General features: G+C 31.6%; 1 pseudogene; it reads right to left on the reverse strand.

The window, feature by feature from the left end:
* Nucleotides 1–7,519, reverse strand: part of LOC108691933 — a 21,054-nt pseudogene that overhangs the window by 4,885 nt on the left and 8,650 nt on the right.

Raw genomic sequence — 7,519 nt, forward strand, 5'->3', positions numbered from 1 at the left:
ACAAATGTGATATGACACGGGAATGACCTTAGGGAACCTGCTTTATAACGTAGTTAATTTAATTAAACACCACGCCATCAGTACTGGGTGCGCCATTTATTCCAGCAAAATTCGCCTAATACAGAAGTGAAAACTATTCCATGTTGTCAATATTATGCATTTTCTTTTGAAATTATTACTTGAAATTATTGCGTTCCAAAAATAAAATTTTAAGATTATGCAATATTTATTTAGTTTAAATAATCTAATTTTAATTTAAGTAATTTAATTTAAGAAACATTAAGAAAATATATTTTTATAAATTTAAATTTATATCACATTCATAGTCATTTTCAAAAATTATATTATATACTGAGATTAGAAATTTTTTAAAACTTAATTACAAAATACTGTAAATCAAGCATAAATGTTAATTACTTATTCTTTGCGCGTTTAATCTAATTCGATATCTATCTTCTTAATTTGTTTATGAACTATGTTAAAACCACGTGGCAATGATGTTATCTCATGATTACGTAATTGATAATGAGTTACTCGACATCGATATTTCGACCCGACATCGTGCCGAAAATATTATTTTTCGTTGTCACATATTTTTCACATCTTAGGCTACAAAGACAAAAGAAAAAATAAATAAATATGTACACATTTCATGCGCTCCAAATAATAAAATAATATTAATATTAAAAATTATATTAACGTAATATAATTATATTAACGTAATTTGTAATATAATATATACAGATGTTATTCATAAATAAGTAAAACATTTTGATTAACAAATTTTATATTTGTAATTATTTCGTAAATTATCTCTTATATATTTAACATTTTTTTCATTTTACATAAAAAAATTACATTTTAAAAAATAAATAAATATGTCATCATAATATTTAATAAAATTTCTCTGATTTATTGTAATATCTAAACTTCTTGAAAATATGTATTTATAAATTATATAACTCTTTAAAAATATTACAGATATGCACTAAAATTACACATTCATAAGTTTTTAAAATCAGTCATATATAAATTAAAAATAAAATTTTAAGGACCTTTTTTCTAAATATTGGGTTGTCCGGAAAGTTCGTGCCGAACTAACCTATATAATTTAATAAATGTATACTAAAATTTAAATTTTCTGCGTTTAAATTTTCCTTCAACATCGGCACGAACTTTCCGGACAACCCAATAATTCAAATATAATGCATCCTTAAAAATAAAACCTTAAAAGATTATAATATCACACATAAAATTATAAATTATATATCGTAGATTAAAGAAAAAATAAAATTAATATAAAGAAAAAAAAGAAAAAGAAAAAAAATACTATCGAAGAGGTAAAACTATAAAATAAAGTGGGACAATATGATTTATTCTTCTCACATAAAAAAATCAAATATTTCGGAAAACAGTAATTATTTTAAGTATATCAATTTCTTAATAAAACATTCAGCGTATATATATATATATATATATATATACACACACACACACACACACACACACATATATATATATACATATTTAAGTGAATAAAAAATAGCATTTAAAATAATTTACTTTTTACAATTTAAAAGATAATCTATTGGAATCCAAGATAGTAACAGAAAATTCACATTTAAAAAATTCAAATGACTTTCTAAATTTATCTTTAGACGCGTAATACGTTTATTTTAAGATACGAGAAAAATATGTAAAATATTTTTCCTTAGCTCAATAGCTCTTGATATATTCTTATCATCAAAGACATAAACTTCTTAAAAGCAAATAATTTTAATCAATAAAAATTTTTAAATAAATTATAAGCTGTTTCGATTATCATAAAATTAATGTACATGTCTTCGAAATTTATAAATTAAGCTTTAAATAAAAAGAAAATTATTTTTACTGTTTTATTATTTATTGTGCTGCAAAGAGTGTTTATTAAAAAGAATAATTCGTTTCTATACATGTAATAACAGATATATTCGAAATGCGCGATTTATATTGCGGTAAAACACTTAGAAGAAATAGAAAATTGATTTAAGAAAGAAGAAATAATTAATCTATTTGAAACTAGAAGTGAATACTTCGAAATTATAAGAAAAATGTATGTAAACTAACTACGTTCAACAGAAAACCAGCTTTGTAACTGTGGTAAGATTCTTTAATATGATTGGTTCTTGCTCTTAATTCCTCACTGAATCTAAATGTATAAACCAGTTATATTGAAGAATCTTGCAATAGTGTTGCTAAGCTGTTTTTTCGGTTGAACGCAATCACTCTCGTTTGGGCAGCAAATACCATTTAAATTTTATATTTCGGCTCCAGTCACAACCTTCATTTATCTGACGACAAAGAGTAGGATATTTACCAAACAGTTGTGCGCACACATTACGCCACTGAAGAAGATCGATAGGTCGGTTGCTCGAGGAGGAAAACGACATGGCGCCCGTCCTTTGGTGCATGGAGTCTGATACACCCAGATATGCGTCTCATTTGTCGTCGTCGTCATTGTCGTCGATGTCGTCGTCGTCGTCGTCATCATCATCATCATCATTATTGTCGTCGTTGTATCATGAACGCCTCGCGATCTCGTATGAAACGTCCGCGACGGACTCCACCCTCTTCGCTTGTCGGGGAGATTTGTGGTTCATCGAGAGTCACGCTGGAAGGAAGGTGAGGAGGAAGGGAGGGAGGGAGGGGATTGCGACGTCCATTGCGCGAGTCGCGCGCGCAGGCCTAAAAAGCGCACTGTCAGCCGGAAGCGTGTAGCACACGATATCCAAGAGGAGGAGGTAGAAAGATGGCGAGGAGCAAAGAAGAGGTAGAAGAGAGAAGGTAGAAGCGATGGAGGAAGAGAGGAGGGTAGACAGAGAGGCCTTGGCAGCGGATCAGGTTAAACTCCAAGATAGAAAGCTCACACTCGTTAATCGTCCAAAAGTTCGACGAGCGAAAAATATTACTAGTTTCTCTTCGTTTACTTACGTACTTTACAATTCAACATTACGCCATGAATGAAGATGCGAAAAAAAAAAAACGAAGAATGCGAAGTAAAGTGAGACGAGATAGGACGAGACGAGACGAAATAAGACAAATAGAAACGAACAGGAATGATACGAGGCGAATAGAAACGAGACGAGACAAATAGAAATGAACGAAACGAACAGAAACAAGATGAAGGAAAATGAAGAGAAACGAGGTGAGGCGAGGACTGCGAGGAGAAGGGAAAAAAACCGACTAAACACAAACGATACCCACATGCTTCCGTCGATCGAAGCGAACTGAGCGGCCGCGTTGTGCGTTGGCCGGCTGGCAACGCACCGTCGACTTCCCCTTCCATCGTATTGCGCGCGTCCCCACCAGGGTGCTGTGACCGTCGTAACTTACCCCCATCGGTCCCATCGCGGCGCGCCGTTACCGCACTCTTTCACTACTGCGCTACGTTGCCTATGTTGTTCATAGGGGAATCGCGCGCGCGGAAGCATATCGAGAATCGAGACTTCAGAACTCCAACTCCAGAAGGCGAGTTAGGCGAGTTGCGTCGCGCCGCGCCGCGAATGCCGCGGTCCGGCGTGTTGCCTGTTGGCGATGTTGGCATGGCAAAGGCAAAGGCAAAGGCCAAAGGGAGGTAAGGGGAAGAGCCGGTGTCTCACGCGGTTTCGGCGACGCGAGGATTGGTTGGCCGTGAATGGCGCAGGTGGCGGCCGGCCGGCCTGGCGAGCCGGGGCAATGACTGCATTTACGTGCCATCGTGTACACGCGTTAAGAGAATCGAAGGCGCGATATCCTTTGAAACATATTTTGTTAAATATTCCGTCCTGACATGGAGGCGGAATGCATTTTTTCAATTCCTAGCAATTCGAAAGAAAAAATAAAAAAATGTTTGTACGCTCTTCTGCTGTTTCAATTTTATTTTTTAAATTATTTTAGATTTCCCCAAATTTTGTTCACATTTTTAATCATTTCAAAATTACAATATGTTTATACCCTAGTTTTGATTTCGTTCATATATTTAAGATTATACGAATAAATACAATACAAACAATAGTAATAATGAATTATTATGTAACGCTTTTGAAAGAAAATATATTTTGCTGATAATATACTGAAAAAAATTAGTAAGTTATTAATAAACTTATATGAGAATAATATAATAATTTTTTTTTATTGTCGACATATTAAACATTATAAATAAAATGATTTTAATTCATGAAGAAAATGAAGCAATCTAAGTGAAGTTAGTCGAAACTCCGTTTAGGGTTTGCTTTTGGTTCATCCAAATTTGGGTTGGTTCACCGCTTCAGAACCGGTTTGCATCTCTGATTCTGGCCACAGTAATACATATACTATATTTTATAACAATATATTATAGTTTATTACGTTGCGTATTTAACTTATACTACAAACACATCGCTATAAATGGAGTTTTTTTTAAACATACTGTTTCTACTGAATTAGTTATAGTCTAGTATAACACTAGTTTAGTGTTACTATATAGTTGCACATGGTCTAATATGGCATAAAAATATACATATGATATATTTTTTATTAGATTTTTTCTGAAAAATTGCGTTTCAAATGTTTATTTTTTAAATGAAAATAATTGCTTATAATTGTATTGAATGCGTAGCGTATGCTTTTTGTATTTCTTTAAGCATATTTAAAATTGGTGTTGCTTGCTATTTCATAATTTATTAAATTATTTGGCATATTTTAAAGATCCTTTATGAAATTTTCTATGGAGAACTAGCGGATTTTCATTCATAACTTTCATATTTTATTGCTTTTCCATGGCAACTTTATTTTTGGGAAAAAAAAACAATTGTTGCGCGCGCGCGCGTGTGTGTGTGTGTGTGTGTGTGTGTGTGTGTGTGTGTGTGTGTGTGTGTGGCGCGTGAACGCCCGTGTATATACATATAATATATATAATAAGCGTTTCTAATTTTTATTATGATGATTTGCGTCTAAATATTACTTATGTGTATATGTGACATCTAAATGTCACCACGCCCCTTGATCAGCAGGTTAAACATGCTTTCTTGCAGGATCGCTGTGCGTGCGATCCAATAATTAAATACATACGCAGGACCGCCCAGTATCGTAGGACTCTTATCGTAAGGCTTCAATTATTGGCTTATTTTAATTTGCATGCAGAATGGAATAAAAAAAACAGAGTGCTCAGAAATAGAATTATTATATCTATAATACATATATATATATAAAACATATATATATATATATGTGTGTAATAGATTTTGAAATTCAAATATTCTTCTGCTTTTCGATTACAGCTAATCGTCGTCATGTCAATCACGTGACCAATACGAATAAATGATTGAACGATACACGCGGGGTAAAAGCAAACAGTGGCAAAGAGATAGCGAAAGTTGACATTCGGTACTTTCAGTTGTTATTTGTTACTGATTATTCCACGTTCCAAGAAATGTATATATTTTATTATACATACAATAGAATCAAGTAGAAAACAAACGCAAAATGAGATGGAAAATGAAGCGTAAAGTTAAATTAAGCCTTTATTGAATCATAATAAAATATGCAGTTATATTAAGTTCAATGAAAGAAAATAAGATAGAGTAAAATAAAATGAAAAATGAAAGCGTAATGAGAAATAAAATGCAACAAAATGAAAAAATAAAATAAAATAAAAATGTTTAAAGTAGAAGACAAACAATAGAGCAGTAAAAGACATTTTGCAATAAAAGACCTTTTTCCGTTTAAGCAAACAGTCTTTACATTAAATCTTAAGGAGTCTGATTTTATATTAACGTGTCATTTTGTCGACCTAGAATCTCGTTTTCGTCATATTATCATTTTACATAACCGATGTACTTATAACCGTTTAACGTCAATAATCTTATCGACCTATCCCGACCCCGACAACCCCGTAATGCTACCCTGTAACCTAAATTTAAAAAAATTTATCAAAACGACGCATTCATCGTTCGTTCTTCTTACGAAATAGGGCCAGAGGCTTCGGTGATAACAGTACAGCAAAACAAATTTGATGCGCAGAGCAAGAATGATGGATAATATGTGTAAAGATCATCGTATAAAACTCATATCAAGTTGCTTCATGTTATATTTTGTATTTGCAAGCAGATAAAAGATGATATAATAATTATTTCAGTTCTTTTTCAAGTTATATTTAATTTTTTTTTTTGAAAAAAATAATGTCAAACTTACGAAAATATTTTGTTTGTAATAATTTACTTGTTAGGATAGACAACAGATACTTTTCTCTTTTTAAAAACTTACTACTATGGAAGAACATACTTTAAGCTCGAAATTAATTGTACGTTAAACAAAGTCAGATATTTGCCGACCCGAAGAGACCCGTTGTTCACATGCAAATGCACTTTTCCTATGCGAGCGACTGTATTCATCATGAATATATGGAAGCGCGCGTGATTTCGTAATACTTCACCTATCGTCACACCATGTACAGAAATCGTTTAAAAACCTTGTCGATAAATTGCCAAGATGTAAAAAACTCAAATGGACAATTCTTGACACAAATAATATCCTTGACAGAAAAAAAAATATATATTTAACAAATATTACAATAATATTAATATCCTAGAGTGATACTAATATTTTACAATTTACGATTTTAATATCAACGATTAATAGATTCTTTGATCACCGTTTGCAATACATCCTTTTTTTTAACAATATGTTAGAGGAAATTATTACATTTATACTGCACTTTCCTAATTTTTATAACTTATATATATGTATATCTACAAGATATCGATATTCGCAATCACTTAATCCCAATGATGATGTATTATTCAATAAATAATTGATTTCTTAGCAGAAATGTAACAAGAAACGACATATCTCTATCGTTATTACTAGTTTCAAATTTGTTATATAATATATTAATATTAACAGGAGTATTAGAAAGTATTAATCAATTTTATATGCGAGACATATATGTGATGAAAATAGGCTTGCACAAACGTAAAAGCTTTAAATTGTCTTAATACTAATATAATTTAAAGGAAACACAGCATATGTCCCGTTTCGAATTTCCAATCATTGTTTATCATTGTATCGATACGTTAAAATTTATGAGACTATTGCTAATATCTTTGGCACATAATAGGATTTTTTATATTCTGAATTATTAGAGCCTACAGAGGAATGAATCAAGATGAGACTTACTTCATAAAGTGTATTAGTAGGCCACGACGAAAATATATACCAGGCATCTCGGCTAATAGTAGCCAAGCGATGGCATTGACCGCCATATTCTTAGTAGTTTTCGAAGTAGCATTTAAAGAGCGAATTTTGTTTCTAATTTTTCCTTTCTTTTTCTTCTTTTCTTCTTTCTATTATTCTTTTTTTCTTCTTTTCTCCTGCAGGTAGCTATCGAAAAGTTAGAGAACCTTCAGAATCTTTATCTCATGTTAATGCGTGCGTGAGATTGCAACGAAATTATTTCTGTGGAACAAATATTCCTTTTATACAATAAAAACAATTTTCTATGAATGAATATATATATATATAT

Source organism: Atta colombica, unplaced genomic scaffold, assembly GCF_001594045.1.
Source record: "Atta colombica isolate Treedump-2 unplaced genomic scaffold, Acol1.0 scaffold55, whole genome shotgun sequence".
NCBI classification, from domain to species: Eukaryota; Metazoa; Arthropoda; class Insecta; order Hymenoptera; family Formicidae; genus Atta; species Atta colombica.